At 37.2% G+C, this 22,744-nt stretch overlaps 1 protein-coding gene and 1 long non-coding RNA gene across 6 annotated transcripts in view; both read left to right on the plus strand.

Moving 5' to 3' along the window:
- The window catches only part of LOC126811616 (uncharacterized), a 316,159-nt gene that overhangs the window by 197,434 nt on the left and 95,981 nt on the right, over window positions 1-22,744 (plus strand). The window lies entirely within an intron of this gene.
- Window positions 10,580-14,115, plus strand: LOC130010862 (uncharacterized). Its single transcript, XR_008786160.1, has 3 exons — window positions 10,580-11,158; window positions 11,383-11,470; window positions 12,599-14,115. It is a non-coding gene; the product is annotated as an uncharacterized LOC130010862 (long non-coding RNA).

Below are 22,744 nucleotides of genomic sequence, written 5' to 3' on the forward strand. Positions count from 1 at the left end.
TGGATAATAACTTGCCATCATTTGAATATCACCCGGAAGTCGAAACAAACCAGGACATTATATCACAAAACTATACGTATTATATTAGCGCAATAGCCGTCACAATTCTTATTTTCACATTTTTTGTTATACTTTTTAAATTTTGGAAGAGACAACTTTGTAACGCAAAAATAATATTAGAAGTAACGTCCGGATATTCTTGTGTACAGTTAACTGTTTTGAATTTAACATTATGTGGGAATTATTGGGATATTATACATCCTGATAAGATTAATAACTTTTCCCTTAATTTTTCAATGTTCCCTACCCTTACTGTGGACATGCCAAATTTTAAAGTCACCAATAAAATTACAGGTGATATGATTAGACCTAGACATAAAATTCGACTTTCCTTGTACCAGGCTTATAAACTTAAACAAATTTTATCTCATTCATTTACGACCTATCTGTTGCTTGAGCATGGGTATACATCGGTTATATTGCTACAAAATTATGCCTAAATACGAAGCTCCCATTCATTTTCTGATGTTGTAATTAGCTCAAATCTTTTCCTATTTTGTATTCCGATAAATATCTTTTTATAGTTTTAATACATTATGTATGTATATTTTTATTTGGTATATTATGTACCTATATTTTTTTTGTGTATATTATGTATGTATATGTTTTTTTTTTTGGTTTTAATTAAGGTTAATGCGATTTTACGCATTTAGCCATATTTTGATGATTTGAATTTTGACGACAAAATTTTTCACGGACGAGGGGTATTGTAACAGTGTACATTGACAAAATATGCAATATATTTTATTTTAGATATTTTATTCTTATGCATTTTAAAAAAAATGTATATTTTATAGATTATATAGTTTATTTTAAATGTATATATGTTTATTAAAGACGTCGAGTCTATATTGCATAAATCAACCTTGACGCTGATTTGGTGTCAATAGATCTTAAGCATATTATATAATTGTATACTGATATAGAAGAACTTGAATAGAGGGTCCTTTATTGGTTGTTTATTTTAAAGTAATTAAGTAAGATTAATGGTGACAGCTTTAACTTTAAAAACAATACCTAGGATTACACTGACGCTATTACTCGGGTAGTCGTTACCTGACATATTAAGTCAAGCGAGTCTAGATCCGGCCAATCAGATTTCGTATCGAGTAATGGGCGTCTTCCGTAAATGGTCTTCCACCAATCAAAAAATGAGATTAATCCAACACGTGGCATCTCTAATATTTGCCGGGATTTTTGGAAGATATAAATATATCTAGCTAAACTTTCACCATTATCTTCACTTAATAAATTACTTTGAAACGACAATATTGGATCTCTCTTATATTCAGGTAAGCCTCTATGTATATTTTAATTGTTAAAACTTTATATATATTTTATTCTAACCTTTGACTTAGAATTATATCCTTTTATATCGGATCAATACGATTAGTAGAATCGAGTATTACATTAATAGATATTTCTACATCTACGTAAAATATTAATTAATAAACGGAAAAGTAAGAATTGATATGATTCATTACTTGTTTAATTACTTGAGAATATTTTACAATATATATATTTATTAAAACGGAAAAGTACGTTTGTCGACGAAATACTTGTTTGTTTAAATATGTTTCAATAACAGATAATTAATGTCTAAAATAATTAGAAATGGTTCGCGCTAAATTAAACGGAAAAGTAAGGATTTACATGATTTATTACTTGTTTAACTTCTAGCGAATATTTTACAATATATATTTTTAATAGACGGAAAAGTACTATATATTCGATAGATTACTTGTTTATTAAAGAAATGTGTTATTTAGATTAGTGGAAATAATTAGTGACTAAAAAGTACGGTATATGTTATTTTCGATTAATACTTGTTGCTAAATAGAGAATAAAGATTTAATAGTTATATTTACTAAAGATTTAATAGGTATATTTAATAAAGATTTAATAGTTATATTTATTAGTTACATTTAATAAGGATCGTACATTTAAGAAATTCTACATCAGTAACTTGTACCTCTTCACAAGCGAGTTAGCTCTATTGTATTACATTGAAATTATACATATATTATTATTGTTATTATATGCTACACCACCCTATGTATATATATTATTATAAGCTACACCATCCTTTACATAGTATTTACGTTAAATTGTTATTAATGTTTGAATTTGAATAATGATGATCTTCACTTAATAAATTACTTTGAAACGACAATATTGGATCTCTCTTATATTCAGATTAAAAACCACCGAAAACCACACTTTTACAATATATCGTACCCGAGATTTGTTAGAATGTTCCACACAACCCAACATTTATCGGCACCGGGATTAAGGGTGTATATCTTTGTTTCTAACGCTTATTTGGAATACGCCACGGAAACTACAATAAAAACTTATTTACAAAAACATTCTACAGAGTGAAAACTGACATATTTCAAGCTTTACTGTATTTAAAGAAATAATTTAAATCAGCCGGCTGAAACCCCGTCTCCGCTATTTGTTCAGTCATTCTTTAGGTATAGTGCCAGTTTCCACCGACAATGATATTGCAAACAAGTGTCCAATCTATAAAAGCATACATTCCTACAAAATGTTTCTTTAGTCAAGTGAAACAATAAATTTATAACTATGCGAGGGTGTGGTGAGTAAATTCGTGGTAACAAGTCTGAAAAGGCTAATGTGACATAGAACAAGGTCACATTGATGTTGACAAATACGTAAGACGATATGAACATCAACTAAAAAGATATGTAGTGTGATTCAGCTGCAAGGTGATATATGCATACATGCAGCAAAGATAATTAAAACTTCTATTCAAGTTAAACCAACTGTATCTATTTATTTAAGTCTTACGTCGAGCTGAATACATTTTATGATTTATTGTCATCTATTGGTGGTTAACAATGTGTAACTAAAAACTAAAATTGGATCTTATTATTGCCAATGATATAATGTACATGTAATAGCAAGTGTATATATATTTTTTGTTCAGTCTGTACACAGTAACATATCTGAGAACCATATTATTATCATTTCTGCCCAAGGCTCCCTGTGCCTTATAGTTAGCAGTGATACAAGGCAATTACCAATTTTCCATGTTATTGGCCTGAAGAAATAAAATAATAAAAGTCAAGTTTTTATTATTATGCAAGTGGAAAAATACAATTAATCATAGTATGATTTGAATAAATACAACTGATTTGAAGTTGGAATTATTATTTGTCTAAGATGACTGGGCATTTACAAATTGAAATAGCTACTCTTCATCAAGAAAATACATGAATATTTTTCCCAATTCACCTGGATTTTATTGTAGGTCTTTGTACGTGAAATAGCTTTATTTAATGTCCGCTACCACCGAAGTGATATTGCAGAAAATTAACAAATTCGGATTCCCTTTTAAAGGAAATTGACTGCACTATCGCTGGATTGTATTATATAGGTCATGTCAGTTTTTTTTCAAAATGGCGCCCAGAACACAAAACAAACATTGCAATTCAAGGCGGACTGGTGTCGAGGCTGTATCCTAAGAATGATTTTTTGAATATTTAATCACACAGAAACACAAGTATGCACATGCAGTTATGATATAATATTAAATTAGCTTACCTCAAATACCTCGAAATATACTGTTTGGTCAGTTTGTCCGCCCGCCATATTTCTATTAGTCACACATCCTTCGGCCAATTAAAATGGACGTATATTTTGTTTTAACCGAAACGAAAAATTTGCGTTATAAATAGTAAACGATCTTGATTGACCGACCACTGCTAATGTTTTTTCGTGAAACGGTATAACTGCAATCAACACACGGCCGCCATTCTCGATGATTGACAACTCACGTTTTTCCTCATCCACCAAAGAACCGTTAGGTTTCTTTGAACATACTGTAATAACATTGGGATTATCAGCTTTAATTATCCCGCTTTGTTCGTTGCCATTTCTTATATTTTCCACAAAAAAACTTTGCCTTGTACGCACTAATTTATCAATTGGTATTGCCATCTACGACAAGCATGTCAACGTGCAGCTCGCGGATTATCGTTAACAATTTCTAGGGGCTTGTAAAAAACGATTGCATGTCGTGTAAATATTTATTTTGTTTTTTGTGTAGGTCATTTTCAAATAAATTCATCAGCATATTATTCGTTTTAAATAAATATAAAACTTTTATGAGAAACGATGATTATCAAAGAACCGTAAGTGCAACTAATGTTTTATCGTTTGGTTGAACCTTTTACTAACCACGTGTTTCATGTTAATAAATATTCTCTTTCGTGTTTTGAATTGGCCTATTTCTAATAAATTATCCCGAGTCCCAAACGTCGTTAACCCGAGTCCCAAACGACGTATACCAAAGTCCCAAACGTCGTATACCCGAGTCCCAAATGTCGTGGTCATATTTTTTTGAGTCCCAAATGACATGTAATCCGTTGTTCAACCTCTGTGAGTCTGTGTAATATTTAATATTAGGCCCCATTTTTGCCTGATTCAGTCACAGTTAATAAATAATGGAACTAGAATCAGCCTGTGGAAGTTTCACTATAGTTTTATTATTTTTTCCAGTCAGTGATGATATGTGACTCTTTCCACCTTCCAGCAATAATTATTGAGAATTTACCAAGGACTCCATTGGCATTGAATCGAATAAAAACAGGTAAAAATTTCAATTAATTTTTATATTTTCTATTTTTTTTTTACCAATGTCCTACAATGATTAGTGTATGTGAACATACAATCCAAAATAAAGTATTTATATGGCACTTACATGCAACAGAGAGAGAGAGAGAAATGACATAAACAAGGCCTTACATGTACTTGTATTTGAAGAATCAAGTAGTCCATGCTGTGCCTATATGCATACCGGTAATCAACTACGACGAGGATTAGCCTACTTCCGTTTCCACCCTTTCCCTGCACACTGTCTCATTCTACATGTATTAAAAATTGGTATGTTACTGTAATATTAATTATGCACGAACCTACATGTAGCCTACAGACGCTAGGTCGTTTCGGGAAAAAGGACAGGTAACGTTAAATTTAATATGAATAATTCGCTTGCGGGTATGGGTATTTAGCAAAAGGAGGAAACAAAAGGACCCAGAGATTAGAGAAGGTACGCTTCAATTTAATATGAATAATTCGCTTGGCGTAGGGGTATATGTATTTAGAAAACGGAGGAAACCGAATGACCCAGCGAAAAAACTCAAGAGATTGGACAGGCGACTCTACTCCTTTAATTGAAACCATACGGGTCATTCTCCCGTAATCCCCTCTTTTCAGGAACATATTTTCTGGAATAAAAATGTTTATTTCTACTTTCTATTTTACTTTTATTGTGTCGATATACCATTGTTAAATAGGACAAAACACCGAGCAGAGAACAGCAACGCATTTTTTTTTCTTTTTCCAGGGGTTATTTCATGCCCATAGAACGTAGGTGTCATTTCCGTCACGAATGTACTTAGTAGGTATATAATATATTTTTATCTTTACACTTAATCGTGACAAGACAGAACTTTGAATTTTGGAAAACATATTCACTTTCAAACAGCATTCACCATGATTTGCTCATCTAAAGCATTATTTGCGTACAAAATTTTATCTTTACTTCAATGGCGCGCACGAAAATGGTTTCCGGGTGATAATTAGGAGTTGTTAACCCCTTTCTAGAACGGAATATAAACAGCAGAAAATTGAAATTTATCATGGATAATTTACGAACACTAATTAATTTATAAACACCAAGAGAAATACGACAAGCTATTATTAGACTGCACAATTGGGCTGAATATGGTGAGTGACGGAGATGACTTTTCGTGTTGGATATGACAAGATCGTTACGGATATGACGAAAACAACGGTATGAAATAAAACACAGCTTAAATTTTGTAATACTTTATTTTGTTAATCTAGGTCGAGTCTTTGCGTTATGGCATCCCAATATATTTTATCAATCTGTACATGTCTGGCGGTAACCGATGTTGGTTCTGGAATAAGAGACAATACAGCATCATAATCATACCATATTATGTCAACGATCGTAGGCCAGAAGAATTGGTTTTTGCCTATTCTGGTCATGCAGTTTACTTCCACAGAAGTGTCATCAAAATCCTTGATGCGTCCCGGATACGGTTGACCGTCATAGACAACGACGCACCACTTGTCCAACAACGAAACATCTGGAGAAATGGGTTGGAGTAGGGTAGTTTCTTGAGTTGCCGTCTCATTGATTGTTCCTGAAAATAAATCGAATGTATATTAACCTTTTATGTAACAGAATTAATAACTATATGTCATGAGAGAGAGAGAGAGAGAGAGAGAGAGAGAGAAATGGGATTTAACGTCCGCTCGACACAAACTAGGTCATTTCGGAACTAACACATGGTTCATTTTTATTTCAATAATTCGCTTGCTCGTAGGGATCTTTGCAGTGGGAGGAAACTGTATGACCCGGAGAAAACCCATGAGGTTGGACAGGCGTCCCTAGTCCTTGTCACGTACAAGCGGGGAATCGAAACCTCGCCAGTTGACTCAATGACAGACCGTATGATACAGCGCGCACGTGCTAACCTATGATGTCATGCCCGTCTTGGTGCACCATTTAATCATAGGATTATGGCGCTATTTAAGGTTAGGCCCTGTACAGTAAAGCATTGAAGACGTACTTTTAACTGTACAAGGCCTAACAATAAATAATACGAAGTCCGGTAATCCAATTATCTGATCAGAATCTGGAATATTCTTTCATATCACAGTCTTATATCTTTCTAATATCTGATCTTTTAAGAACGCATTTCAGTGAATAAAAGTATGTATATGTATTTTACCTTTACCCGATGACGGTGTAAGCCAAGATTCTTTCAGTCCAAAACAATCACAAAGAACTGTTGATCCATGACAAAAGCAACTAACTACTCGATGTTTAACCACCGATGTTTGTTCATATAAGAGCTGAAAAATAGACACCCATAGTACGTATTTAGACATAAAGCAAGAAGTAAAATAAAAAGTGAAATGAAATGAAATGAAATGGGGTTTAACGTCCTACTGTTCTGCTCCGACTGGGCTAACGAAGACAGGCATACAATGTGCTATGAGGGAATTTTTACGTGCACACCAACTTGCTCACGGGACATCGGTTTTGGTCCCATCCGAACGACTAGTCGCTGTCTTTGCCAGGCCCTCTCTCCTGCATCACTGACAATGGGGTACCACGCCATTAAAATCCCGAGGAACTTTCGCGGCCAACACCGGGATCGAACCCGGGACCTCCAGGTAAGTGAGTCAGCGCCTTACTCACTGAGCCACCGAGGTTCCCAAAATACAACGTACAATTTGATAAATCAGAAAAATCAAGCACAAAATGATTTGACGCCAAGGATGTTAAATTACATCGAAATATGTACTTTGTTAGGGCCAGTGGACATTTTGCTACAACATAAACTTAATTACCTGGTGTAGTTTCATTGTTCCGTGAACAACGTTCAGTTGGTCTGGTACACTATCTATCTTCAATAGGTGTGAACTGCTCCTTGTCAATCAGGAATAACTCTATCGATGTGAAAGGTTTCAAATGTTTATAAAGGTCGTTAGCATTTCTGATATCGGTACCGTTTGAGACCAGTCGATCTGCAGCCCTTTTAATTGTACCGCCGACTCCGTCCGCCGCCCCTTTACCATGACCGGCCTCCAGCAGATTCCATGTAACATGTTTGTAACCTAATTGAAATGGATATGTTGATGTTAAATGAAAATTCACTTTATTTCGGTATTGCGTGGTCGGGCCATCACTGACGAAGTGTAGAGTTGAAATTGTTGTCGGAGGTGCTAACTTCTCAAGTACTGGTACCAAATGTGCCCAAATGGCAACCGGATCATGTCGCATTGACGCCGAAATACTGCAGAAAGGATAAGTTTGATTGGTGCCCACATAGCATAAACCAGTATGGAGAGTGACCTGATTTCTGGATGCCCCAAAGTGGATGCTCTGAACTTCTTCACTATACTTGCACGCATAATTCTCGGAAAAATCGATGTGCACCATGGCTTCATCATCACGGAGTACTGATCTCAGTTCACGAAGAACTTTATATTGGTGCTGTATGTTATATAGGTGTACTGCAAACCGTTCCTTCATATCTTTTTCAAATTTCTCTTTTAGGTCCCATAATGACGATTCAATTCTGTCTTTTACTGTTATTTTTACCTCAAACGTTTCGTCGCCATTGGCCGTAGTCTTGACCCGTTGTTCCTTCTTTGAAATCCACTGATAGTAGTCAACCACTTTTTCCGCGTTGTCTCTTGGCATACGTTCTAACCACTGGTCTTTACAGGTTTCACATTCCCTATACATACAAGCTTTATTGTGTATGTCACACACCATCTTTTTCATTTGGTCGACTAAAACTGAGGAAGTGATGACCTGTTCTTTAGAAAGTACGTCAGCCATTAACTGGGGGTTGCTGTGCTGTTTGCAGAGACAGGTGTCCCTGTCTGAGATGGATGGAATGACAACCCAAAAGGGTCGTAATTTTGCAAATTTTGAATACGAAATTGGAGTTGACGGATTTTCATACAAGAACTTTGCATGCACATTCTGAATGGTCTCGGAAAGTAGTCGCTTCTGTACCTTCTCTTTGTGGCGAGTTATGGTATCTTTTTTACCGGGTGTCATTCTGCTATTGTCATCTCTGGTATAAAAATCTGTGACAAGCTTCTGTACCTCCGAAGAGAGGGTATCGTTTCGGCGTTTCCGTATAAGATTCGAAAGACTAGCGGATTGCTTCTTTTTGTTAGTATATGACCCTATTGCTCTTCTATATTTTTTGATTATCCGACCTCCTACCAGACACGACAAATAACTCTTTTCTCGCTGCTCTTTGGTTCGAGTATATCTTCTTCTGATTTCTGACACTAATGAACCATGAAATAACAGCGTCTTCTTGACTTCTGGGTTTACTTTTTTCTGCGCCAAACCTCTAAGTAACTTATGAATTTTAGTTCTAGGGGAATTGGTCATGTTGTCTAATTTTGTTGAAACCCTCTGGTACCGCTTTTTATATTTCTCTACTTTTGTTTCTAACTGTGACATTTTCTTTTGCAGCTGACCAATTCTTCTATACGCTGCACTTCTATCCTTCCTGACCTTTCTTCTGCCTCTCATGATCCGTCTTGATTCTTGCGTTACTGCGGGGAAAACAAAGACTTGGTTTCCTGGTTCGACCGCATCTGGAGTACTTGGTGGGGTTAAAATCCGTTCTCGAACAGAAGCGACCGCTTGTTTAGCTATACGTGACTGTTTTTGTGAACTGCGCCATGCTTTTCTAATTTTTCGTTTTTCTCTTTCTGATCTTTCATTTATTGGTATATAACTTTCCCTCTTTCTGTTGCTCTCTTTACGTAGAAAAGCTTCCTTAGTTTCTGGGTTTGACTTCTTTCTATCTCTGTATCTCTTGGCTCTTTCCGCTGGTGTTAGAGGCATTCTGCAACGGAAAACATTATGAAATAAGTACATTTGTAATAGAAAATAAAAAAAAATAATCATGTCCGTCACGTCAGTGTCTTCTCCGTCACGGTTGAAATCACTAAAAATGTGACGGTGATGACTGTGACGGAGATGATGGATTATACAGCTAACGCGCATGGTTAAAATGTACGGGGACTTCCCTCCGGTCGAGGAGAACACGACAACAATGCATAAACTGCTAAAAACTTTTCCAAAATGAGTGCTTCACATATGAATTTTCGACGTTCGGATATGACAAGGAATAAGCATACGCATGTGGTGATTTAAATTAAGTCTTTAATAAATCTGCAGTCAATGTTTTATAAGGCAGAAAATCTACTTACGTGAATCCTAATGGCGGGCATCGTTACACGCGTTGCCACGTGATGATTGTATGGAGGTCCAGTTATGACTTATTTAAATCTAATACTTACGTGACGGATATGACAAAAAATCCGGGGACATCGATTTCATAAAAATTGAAAATAGATTTGCTAATTCTGGTAAGTATGAAGTAAATTTGAATTGCGAGGGGGCGTAGAATTTGACTTTTTAAACATTATTAAAGCAAAAGAAATGCCTTCAAACAATTAAAAAGTGACTTTTCAGACAGTTAAAATTTTCAATGTGCGAGCGGGGACACACTATTTTGAGAGGGTTTAAGATAAAATCGCTCCCATTAATTGTGTTTATTGTAAGAAGATGGGATTTTTTACTTTATTTATTCAATGTGAATAGACTTAATGATTGTTATGGAAATTTTGGATTTTGGATTTCATCATGATTTGTTGATAAATTCAAAGGGTTTCATAGGGGACAAGATCGGCCGGGATTACCGGAGAATGACCCATACCACTTAACACAATGACAGACCCTGTGATTTCATGCGCATGCATTACCTACTAGACCATTCCCCCCAGCCCCACCCCACATCGAATAAAAGTATGACTTATTTCAAATATGATATTTACATATAAAGAAAGTAGAGAGACTCCAATCTTACTAGAAAAATACTAGATTACCTGAAATGAAATGGGGTTTAAAGACAACGTCCTACTGGTCAGCTCCGACTGGTCTAATGCATTGTGCTAAGTGAAAATGTTTGTCTGGGCAGTGACACTATGGCCTACTCTCATACCGAATTCAAACTGCCAAGAGAACTTTTATGTGTACGCCAATGTGTACATTGGATCTCAGGGGAAACCACTCTGCAAAATCAAGATGAGCTTTCTCGGTCAACCCCAAGAAATAACCTGTGGCCTCCATGCTAGTGTGCCAGCACCTAATTTACTCAGTCACCATGGCCGTCTTCTAATTACTGCGACAGTGAAACCATGTGACAAACAAGGATTATTAAGATAGACTTTTACGGCTTAGGTAGTTCCTTGGGATTAAAACTTTTGATACATATAGATACATTAGTTTCAATTTCATATCACACAGTTTGTATATATGGTAAGGTAGCTTTAATCGTAAATTACATATCATGTATTTATTTTTTCAGTTTCAATATTGGATGTATATGCAAATCACCCAGAAAAAGGTCATGTAATAACAAAAGAAATTATAAAAGAAAAAAATGGAAGAAGAAATGGCTGGAAAAAATGATGATAGAGCAGCTTTTTCTTGGTGGGTAACTATTCAATTCTAATAGAAAAGATTGTTATGCTATTTTGAAATCTAAAATTCAGTATAGTACAGTAAAACTGTACACGTCATGTATGAGCAGAGACAGAATCTTAGTTATATGTAGATATCACTGTCTCATCTGTGGCAAAGCAAACCAACACATGAAACAAAGCAAATGTAATTAAATTAACATTTTTTTAAATACATTGACATTTTTTTTTCAGTTACCCACCTCGGAAGATCAAGTTGGAAAGGGCTATTGATATTGTGGAGACGTTTTCTCACAGATCTTGCTTATCAGACAAAGACTATGTAAGTACCATGCATATTTGCTTTTTAAATTAGGAACTGGTTCTATACACTTGGTGGGGGGGGGGGGGGTGGATGGACGTTAAACCCCATTTCTCTCTCTCTCTCCTAAATATTGAGATTTTTGTTTACTTTTAAACTGCATATATTCAAGGTATCAGGAGCTTTTTATGGCTCCCGTACAATTTTATAAACATGAAGGACTGTACCTTTTGAATATTAAGCCATCAAATTATTTTATAATTTTGAAAATGAAATGAAATGGGGTTTAACATCCTACTGTTTTGCTAATAAATTGGGCTAATGAAGACGGGCATACGCCATACAGTGTGCTATGAAGGGAATTTTGCCCGGGCAGCGGCGCTACAGCCTACTCTTATATCGAATTCCAATTGCCAAGGAATCTTTTACGTGCACGCCAATGTGTACACGGGACCTTGGTTTTTCGTCCCATCCGAACGACTAGACAGCTGTCCTTGTCAGGTCCTCCGTCCTGTATCACTGACAAGGGGAAAACACGCAAAATGTAAGTAACATATATATTTGTATTTTTAATCAGGAAGTACTTCTATACACCTGCTTGGTAATCTAGTTATTCTTCTTGGGGCAATGCCTAGGACTCTGCTGTTTCAAGTACTTGGCATGCTTGATTTTTGCCAATCACATCCATTGATTTCCTTCAAGTTGCGATAGGCCCTACATGTATGTGTATTTTTACAGTAAATAGCAGTAAAATAATGATGGACAGTATTTTACTTTCAAATAGATTTCAATAGATTTTAAAGGGTAATATCCAATTTGTTGTCAAATAAGATAAGAATGGGTCCAAAAATAATTAGACATTGCCAAGTAAATAGGTGCTGCCATGATGTAGTAGGGAATCTGGATTTGCAGTGAATAGTTGACCTATTATGAGACTTCAGTCCCAAATCTCAAGACTTTTTTCTGACTTCTAACTCATTTGATTTGAGCATAATAATCTGCCTGGGTCTGTAACTGCACAAGACACAATAAGCGTTACGCAAAGTTGAAACCAAATAGAGACTCGGTCTCGATGTGGAAAAATAAATTGTTTATTTAAACGTTGTGAACCATAGAAAGTATTCTTATTGCCTTCTTTTTATTTTTTAGGCTGGAACACCATTGAAAGAGTATTTGCTGTATGATAACAACAAGAAAACCCAAGCATCAATTTATTTTATACTTCTGGGAAAGAATGCATTTGACCCAATTTTTAAATATTTATTTTTTGTTATTAATGTTAAATTTTCTTCCAAAACACAATTAGATTTTAATTCTCTTCAGAAATGTATGTATAATATAGCAAGTAAAATGACATATAAATCACTTAGAATTTGGTCAGAAATCATAAAGTATTTAATAGGCATTACTAGAAACCAAATGTAGATCAAATACACCCAGAATTACAAAAAACCTTGACCTACATAAAGGTGACTTTCCCTTGCTTATGAAATGAAATACGGTTTAGTATCCTACTTTTCTGTGTTCTTAGAGTGATTCTGCCCTACACCCTACTCTTATATCAAATATTTCAACTGTCAAGGGTTCTTTTAACGGGAACCCGGGGGGAGGGGGTCAATGATTAACACGCACACATTTGATCAGGAAGTCTGTCATTGAGTCAAATAATTCAATTGTCAAGGGTTCTTCTAAGTGAACGCAGTGGGGATGGTTTCGATTCCGGGAATGGGGGAGGGGGTGGTGGATGGCCGAATGGTAAGCACGTGCGTGCGGTATCATACGGCCTGTCATTGAGTCAACTGGCGTGGTTTCGAATCCCCGGTTGTACGTGACAAGGAGTAGGGTCGCCTGTCCAATCTTGTGGGTTTTCTCCGGGACCTCCGGTTTCCTCCCACTGCTAAAGACCCCTATGCGCAACGAATTATTGAAATAAAATTAAACCATATGTTAATCCCGAAATGACCTAGTTTGTGTCAAGTGGACGTTAAACCCCATTTCTCTCTCTCTCTCTTTCGATTCCGGGCTTGTACCCAATTATCCCTTGCCATATCCAACACTACTGACAAGTGGGAACTATGCCGGAAAATCCAGTTGAAATTTCTCGGCCAACACCTTATACTCACTGAACCACTGTGGCTTATGACTTGTGATTGTATATAAATTTTTTTGTACATATGATATTTTTTTATTTCAATCCTGTAATCTTGATGCTTTGCTTCTTTTATTTACAAAATATTCATTTTGTTTGGGGTTTTTTAAATGAGGAAAAGGTTTTACATCATTTTATTACTCCTGCAAAATAGTGCATTTTTCTTTTGTTAGTTTTCTGTGTATATTAGTTATTTCTATATGTCTCACAAATCACTTGTAGTGTGATTTTGTAGCACTTTTCAGTTTTTGAAATTGTTTCAATTTAGTGCATAATTAATCTTTGTGCTTGGTTTGGATGTTATTAAATTTAGATATTATTTGAATTATATATTTTGGAGTATGGGGTAGGGATACTGTGTACATATCTTTATATTCTCAGTTCTTGTTTTGGGGTAAAGAACAATTTATATAGCTATTTTATATTTTGTGATAGGTAAAGTGTGTGGGGTTAAGAACAATTTAAATAGCTATGTTATATTTTGTGATGGGTAAAGTGGGGTGTGTGTGTGTGTGTGTGTGTGGGGGGGGGGGGGGGTCATTATATATAACACAATATAATTAGTATTAGAATTCTCTGTTTTTCTGTTAACATTTCAAATATCTATTGGTCTTGATGTATTAATTTACTTTTTCCTATGATTTTATGAATAAATAATAATCTTACAAAAACAAAAACAAATTTTGTTTCCTTCTTTTATCAAACTTTACAGGTCTAACAGAGCAAAGAGATGGGTCCTGCATAAAAAGGTTGCTATACTGTATATAAATTGGGGAAAAACACAACACAAGTTTTTGTGGATGGTTATACACAAGTTTGTATGAAACCACACAAGTTTCAGAAATTTCAACACAAGTTTCAGAAATTTTAACACAAGTTTCAGAAATTTCAACACTAGTTTCAAAAATTTCAACACAAGTTTCAAAAATTTCAACACAAGTATTGTGTAGATTTTCACACAAGTTTCAACACAAGTTTGTGTTGTTTGATAAATTTTAACACAAGTTTTGTGTTGTTTCAACATTTAACACAAGTTTTGTGTTGTTTCAACACAAGTTTGTGTTGTTAAATAGAGACACCTTACTTGTGTTGAAAACAACACAAGTTTGTGTTGTTTCAACATTTAACACAAGTTTTGTGTTGTTTCAACACAAGTTTGTGTTGTTAAATAGAGACACCTTACTTGTGTTGAAAACAACACAAGTTTGTGTTGTTTCAACACAAGTTTTTTTCAGTGCATGAATTATATTTCATGACTATTGCTGTAGTGTTGTAGTCTTATAGAGCCGAATCGTTGCCATATTAGGAGAAACTATCATTATGAAAATTGTAATATTATCATAGCACAAATTGTAAAAATGGCCATTTTCGAGATTTTTCACATGTAAAATATTATGGGTATTTAACATGAAAATTGTCATTAGTATCAAAAGAAAAATTGCTCGACAACAATTAACAAATCTAGTTATGTTTTTCCCCTCTCTACTTTTCGCCTTTGCAAATTCACTGTAAATTTTTCATCTTTGGATTTTCAACTATCAGATTTTCTCCATTGCATTTTCGACTATCACAATTTCTCCAATCTAACTGACCATATCAGGAAAGGGGCGTGTTTCCCAGTTCGGCCAAAGTTAACGCATCTGTTTTTATCGTCCTGACTAAAATTAATGCTCCCTGATAGAGACTAAGGGCACACGACGTCATAAATCTATGTTGATATAAGTGGCTAATGCATTTGGAGTTCTTCGGTTAGCTGAGTGAATAGTAAGAGCAGGTGGATAGCATCACATAAATAATTATACAATCAAACCCCTGGATACGACACACAATAGAGGCTACACATATAGTTCAAACAAAAAGCAACATGTTTTTCCGTTTTGTCTGTGGTTTTGAATGTTCTTCAATAATTTTAAATCTTCCTCGTTGATATAATGTTATATTTGTCATATCGTCTTAGGAAATGAGCAATAATATCCCTTGGTATTTTTCCATCCTGTCACTATTCAATCTCCCGACATTATACACAGCATCTACTAGTATTACAATTTCATCTTCTATTTTTAACTTATTTCTGATAATGTCTTCAAAAATATCAATACAGTTTTCTCGACTATGCTAATTTCTCGAATATTGGGCTACATCTTTCATGGCCCTTTCTAAATGGATGATTTGTTTTTCATTAACATACATCAATGGATTAAAACACAGATTCTATTTCGTTTCGTTTTTTTTTTTATAGTTCAAAATTTCATTTTACTTGTCTTTACTACACTAGGGCCTGGAAGATTTGTTATATAACCCGCGTACAGGTTGATGTGAGTGATTAGTTAATGAAACGGTCTGTTATGGTAAGTTCTTAGCGTGCGGTGCACGGAGCTATGGGTATCCCACTAGAAACTTCAACTCTGATTGGCTGCTCAAATGCCGATGTCATAGGGTCAGAAGCCGTTCGTAGGATCCCACGAACCTCGCCTCGAATTCAGGTGCTAGTAAGTTTGCGATGATATAACTTGATACGCCAACATAGAAAGTTAATGAAATTTGGCATGTTCATACCTCATGCATCTCTCGGGTTGGTGAAATAAAGATATGCTAACTTTGGATGGTTATTGCATGACCAACAGGGAGACCATTACCCAGATAGCTGTTGAAGCATTTCTTCGTGGTTGTAAGGAAAAAGAAGCAGCAAAAACCACCATGGATAAATCCCCAAAAGACTTAAACAAGGCCGTAAAGTATGTGAAGGCTTCTCTGGCCAATTTGAAGGCTATTTTTGGGCAGAAATCTATCTCATATGCGCATCGTCAAGTAGTCTTCGAGGACTCAGACTTTGACATCCGTGCAGCTCTCATTCTCCGTCGCCGCGCGGTTTTAGGCCTTACAGTCCTCAGAGGTCTTATCCGCAAGATAACCGCTTTTGGCCAAGGCGTAATTCTCCAGATGCAAATAACTCGAATGGAAGTCATCCAGAAGCTGCATCGCCTTCATCTGCAGACTCAAAACCTAATCCATCTTTAAACTTCAAAGGACTGAGCTTGGGGTCAACGTTCCAGTTCTAACTGCCCCGAATGACCCTACACATAACCTTTTTTATATAACAGCCTGTATAGCCCTAATCATTGATAACGTTATACTTGGACTTGATTTCTTAGAGCAGTATGGATATGTCGTCAACTTGCGTAATTGTACTGTGTCTATAGGGAATGATGTCATATCTGCTACTCTAAAATACTCACCTGGAAATACTAGTAAAGTCTGTAAGGTATATGTCAACAAAAACTACTCCATTCCACCAAATTCATCAACTATAATCGAGATAACCCTTGATGATGCTGGTTTAGGGGCTTTGCATGTGGTCAAGCCTATTGCTCAACATTCAATCTTCTTGATTTCTGCCTCTTTGGTATCTGGTCCCACTGGGCATTTTAGTATTCTTTATGACTCGAATGTTGGTGTCCTGATCAAACATGGTGTTCATTTAGGCAATGCCATTGCAGAAGTAATAAGCCAGGTTAACGAGGAATTTCAGATACGGTCCCGCAGTATGTTCTCAGAGCCTATGTTTCTACCAAGAGTTCCCGATCACCTTCAGGACTTGTACAGACGGTCAGTAGTCCACTTGCCTGGAAATTATTATAATGATTTAGCCCGCCTGCTGTTCGAATATTCTGATGTGTTTGCTGCCGCTGATTTTGATCTTGATTGTCTCTCAACCGTTAAGCACCATATAGATACCCAACAGAAACCTCCCGTCAAAGTTTCAGGAGGTTGAGAAATTGCTTAAAGCTGGTGTGATTGTGCCATCAAAATCGGATTGGAGCCGTCCCACACCAGTTTTGGTGAGGATGAAAGATGGGTGCTGCCGCTACTGTATTGACTACAGAGCTCTTAATAATTTTCAATTACCCATCATTAAGGATTGTCTTGATTCGCTTTAGGGATATTATCAGATTGAATTGGATGAATCCTCCAGGAAAAAGACAGCATTCATAACCCGCTTTGGTTTGTTTGAACTCGTTCGCATGGGATTCGGAGCTTTGAGCAACCTGTCCCAGGACAATACTGATGCTGGTTCGAGGTCTCCCACACCAGCTGGCATCAGAGACGGGATATCGCTGCCGCTGGTTGACCAGAATGATGATGATGGATTTGTTCCTGTAATTGCTGAAGACTCCACAAAAATATAATGATTATATTTTATTATAATCTACGGATGTACATACTTTTTTTAAACTGCACAGATTTTATTCCTAAATAATTGCTGGTGGTATGGTTTCAGTCTTCATTATATTTTAACCATTATTTTATTCCTTTTTAGATGGCTTCTGAGACAGGAGATTTTACCCCAAAGTATTTTAGGATAGTGAAGACATAGCTGTAGTGAACGAGTTTTATTTAGTCAGAAATGTCGGTTGACAACCATAAAAAGAAGAATAGCTGTATCAGATACAATTACGGGTGTTCGAGGGTTCACACAAGTGTTTGTAGCTCCCTGCACCTCCGCGAAACTGTAAATAGCTGTAGATATTCCATCATTTGTGCCACTTCTCTCACACATCTTCTCGCCGGCGCTGTGGATTCTTTTCTGGCGGGAGGGGGGATTCCGCCCGAAATGTCTTGTTCATTTTTAGTTTATTTATCTAGCATATTTACACTTGGATCGGGAGGAGTGTAGTGAATGTCACGTGATTGCTCGCTGACGATATCACGTGACTACATGAATGAATCACTTTTACTACGAATCTGACAAGGTACGGTTGCTAACCAAGCTAACAAGATGTCGGCCACGACTACACTTGGCGTAAGCCGAATCACGGATTGGTAAAAGTCAATATATTGAGTATACTGTATCGTGAGTATTGTGATTTACAATCATTGTATTTGCGTATACATTATATTTTCTAACATTGGGTGATAATAGAGTCATAATAGCGATCGTAAGTGGGTCATATCACTGTGATTCACTGATTGTTCACCTTGACTCCATCGCCGGTGTTTTGATAGTCTATAGAAGTTAATTTATGTTTGCTTGTTGTGAAAGATAGTTACAGCGATTTCGTCATATCAATATTCTCTCTCTATATATATATATATATAACCCACCTGCACATCACGGAATAGCTAACTTTTTGTTGGTTCAATTTCCCGCGCGTACACCATTTAAAGGGACACCATTACTGTTTGGGTGATAGCTAACATTTTTGTTGGTTCACAGCCCAAGTTAATTGTTTCCCCTATTTATATTTATCCATATAGAAATAAATACATTTACTATAGTTTGTTCCACTTTATTTAAAATATGGCAATAAATTTACAGTCTGCAAATCTTGAACAGTTGAAATCATTACATTCAATTGGTGAAGGCGGGGCAAATAGAATAATGGCAATAAGACATCAGCATGGACAAGTTACGATGGAACATCTCGTAGATGTTACAGGACTTCCTGCAACTCAGTGGCAGGACTGGTTGGATACTGGTATTATAACCTTTGAAACTCCATCTGATGATAAGACTGTACTCTATCCTCTTGAGGAGGAGGGGGAGGACAAGAGAATTGAAAAAATGATAGACAGAAAAATTGAAAATAGTTTTATTAAATTTCAGGACGTAGTAAGGCAGATGGCTACTGAGTACCTTAAATCAAGGTACGCTTAGTGGTCATTCCTTGAGAGGTCATTCACCTCGACGATGCTTCACAGCTTCCAAAGACCATGAGTCTAGGAGGTCCAGACACCGACATCGTTCCACTAGTTCTAGTGAGGAATCTGACCCGTTTTCCAAGAATCGATCTTTTCGGGACTGGTCATCTTCGGACTCTGATTCTGAAATGGAATAAGAAGAACAACAACGTCGTCATCGAGGGAGAAGTCCTAATCCTCCTAAAATGATTCTGTTCTCAGGTGACGATAAGACTTCTTGGGAAGCATTCTATGCCCAATTCGAGCGTATATGCCATCGTTATGATTGGTCAAGCTGTCTTAGAGGAACTGCTCTTGAGTATGCTAATCGTCTTGGTATCCGGAAATACCGGACTCTGGTCAAGGAAATGAGGCGTAGGTTCTCCAATCATGAGGCCCCGGTAACTTCCCGTAGGGAGCTTCAGTCTATAAGGCAAACTGACTCAGAGACTCTCGAAGAGTTTGCTCAAAGGGTAGAATTTCTTACCTTGGATGGCTACTACATGACAGAGAAACCATTAACCAGATAGCTGTAGAAGCATTTCTTCGTGGCTGTCAAGAAAAAGAGGCTGCAAAAACCACTATGGAGAAGTCCCCAAAGGACTTACACAAAGCCATAAAGTACATGAAGGCTTCTCTGGCCAACATGAAGGCTATTTTTGGGCAGAAAACGGTCTCCTATGCACACCGTCAAGTAGCCTTCGAGGAGTCAGACTTTGACATCCGTACAGCTTATCCACATTTTGCAGCTAGGGTCCGTACGAATGGATGGAAAAACATCAATTGGCATTTGACCATCTCCGAGATGCTGTGTCTTCTGGAGCTTGCCTCCATTTTCCAGCACCTGAAGGCTTATTTATCTTGGACACCGACGCCTCTCATAGCACTATTGGTGCAGAATTGACGCAAATACAGGATGGGAAGGAAGTTCCAATTTGCTCTGCCAGCCATGTGCTTATCAAAGCGCAACGTAATTATTGTACTACCAGGAAAGAGTTGCTGGCTATTGTTAAATTTTGTAGGCATTTCCGACATTATTTTTATGGGAAGAAAATTCCTGGTGAGCACTGACCATAACAGCTTGGTTTGGTTGACCAGGTTCAAACACATAGAAGGTCAGCTCGCCCGCTGGTTGGAGGAACTATCTCAATACGACTTTGAGATACTTCATCGTAAGGGTCGGCTACATTCTAATGCTGATGCCTTGTCACGAAACCCATTATCCGACCCAGTGTGGGATTGCTACGAAGCTGGGAAAAAGCTAGAGGACTTACCGTGTGGTGGCTGTCAGTATTGCACAAGAATGCAACATCAGTGGGATCGCTTCAATGAGGATGTTGATGATGTAGTTCCCTTGGCACATGTCTCCCCACCTGCAGCTCACCATTTGAAACCCGTTGCTGGAATTTATGAAAAAGAGGTCAGGAAAGTTGCAGTTAGTGAGACTTGTACGAAAACATGGTGTCATGCATATTCTGCTGCAGAGCTTGTTGGCATGCAGCATGCGGATATGGAACTTTTGCAGGTAATCACTTGGTTGACCACAGGTCCAACTGAATCCAAGCTCAAATTAAGTTCTCCGTTTGCTAGGGTTTTGTGGTCTTCGAGATCTTTGTTGGGATTTCATTAGGTGGTGCTTTACTATCGCTGGGAAACACCCACTGGGTATCACCTGTTTCGTTGTGCCCTCTGAAATAAGGAAAGAGATACTTAGTTTCTGTCACGACCTGAAGTCAGCCGGTCATCACGGAAACGAGAAGACACTCAGTAGGATTCGCCAGTCATTTTACTGGCCTGGTATGAAAACAGATTGTAAAGAGTATGTTCAAGGGTGCCCTACATGCAATCTAAACAAGAAGACCAATAGGAAGGCCCGTGCACTACTCACCTCCTATCATGCCGGTTTTCCCATGGAACGGGTTTAATTGGATATACTAGGCCCTTTCCAAACAAGTGAACAAGGAAATAAATATATTCTGGTTATGATAGATCAATTCTCTAAATGGATCGAGTTGGCAGCTCTTCCGGAAAAATCTGCAAAACGTGTCGCTCATGAGTTTCTCGTCCATTTTATTGTGACGTTTGGCTGTCCTGTTGAAGTACACACTGATCAGGGGAGGAATTTTGATGGGTCTTTATTCCAGGCATTCTGTGATCTGTTCGAAATTGCTAAGACTAGGACTAACCCGTATCACCCTTCTTCAAACGGTCAGGTGGAACGTTGCAATCGGATTATTCTACAAATGATACGGTGTCATATTAATGGCAGGAATAAAGATTGGGATAAGTACCTCCCCTTACTTGCAATGTCCTTGCACTCAATGGTGAACCGCAACACTGGGTATACCGCCAACAAAATGATGTTGGGTAGGGAAGTTTTTCAACCATCTGATTTGCTTTACGGGACTCCAAATGTTGCTTCTAAGGTATCCTCCGATGTCTGGGTGCAGCATTTAGCTTCGGCACTTGTCGAGGTTCACAAATCTGCCCGGGAACATTTGAGGGTTAACCAAAAGAGACAAACCAATTCATACAATCAGAGATTCCTTGATCACAAGTATGACATCGGAGATGTTGTCTACGTAAAAGATCTCAGCACCAGGATTGGTCGGAGCAAGAAACTCCAATCTCCTTGGAAAGGTCCGTATATTGTTTCCAAGAGTTCGCATCCTATCTATTGGTTAAGGGGCAGGCACAAGGAGATGGTCATCCATCACGACAGGTTGAAGATCTGTAAGGATCGTGAATTTCCTCTCTGGCTGCGCCGTCTACGACATCAAATTTTTCAAGGAGAATCTATTGAGTACAACGATGATCGTTATGTAGATGATACCATGGGACGAAAATACTAGTGCCGGTTCAATGTGTTCTGCACCAGCTGGCATCGAAGTTAATTTTCCATCTGTTGACCAAGACAATCCTGATGCAGGTTCAGGGCGTTCTGCACCAGCTAGCATCAGGGAGGAGGTTCCGCTGGATGATCAAGATGATATTGATGGATTGGTGCCAGTAATCAACGAAATTGAAGCTGGAAAACTTTGCTCCTTTCCACCACCATCCAAATCATCCAGAGCTGGGAGAAGGATAAAGCTGCCACAAAAATATAATGAATACCTTTTATTATAGTCTATGCACACATATTTTTGTTTTAGCCACACTGTTTTTATTGCTCCACCGACGTCACAGGCAGTACTAAATAATTGGTGGTGGTATTGTTGTAGTCCTCGCTATATTTTAACCCTTATTTTATTCCTTTTTAGATGGCTTCTGAGATAGGAGATTTTATCCCAGATTACACTTATGATAGCGAGGACATAGCTGCACTGAATGATTCTTTTATATGAAGGGCGAGTAGTTCTTGCAGCTCTGAATATACAACTGTTGATGAAGTTGGCCCATATGATACAGACAGTTCGAGTTATACCACATGCTCTTCCAGTTCATCTTCTGCACCTGTTCTTTCCTCA

Source organism: Patella vulgata, chromosome 2 (assembly GCF_932274485.2).
Source record: "Patella vulgata chromosome 2, xgPatVulg1.2, whole genome shotgun sequence".
NCBI lineage: Eukaryota > Metazoa > Mollusca > Gastropoda > Patellidae > Patella > Patella vulgata.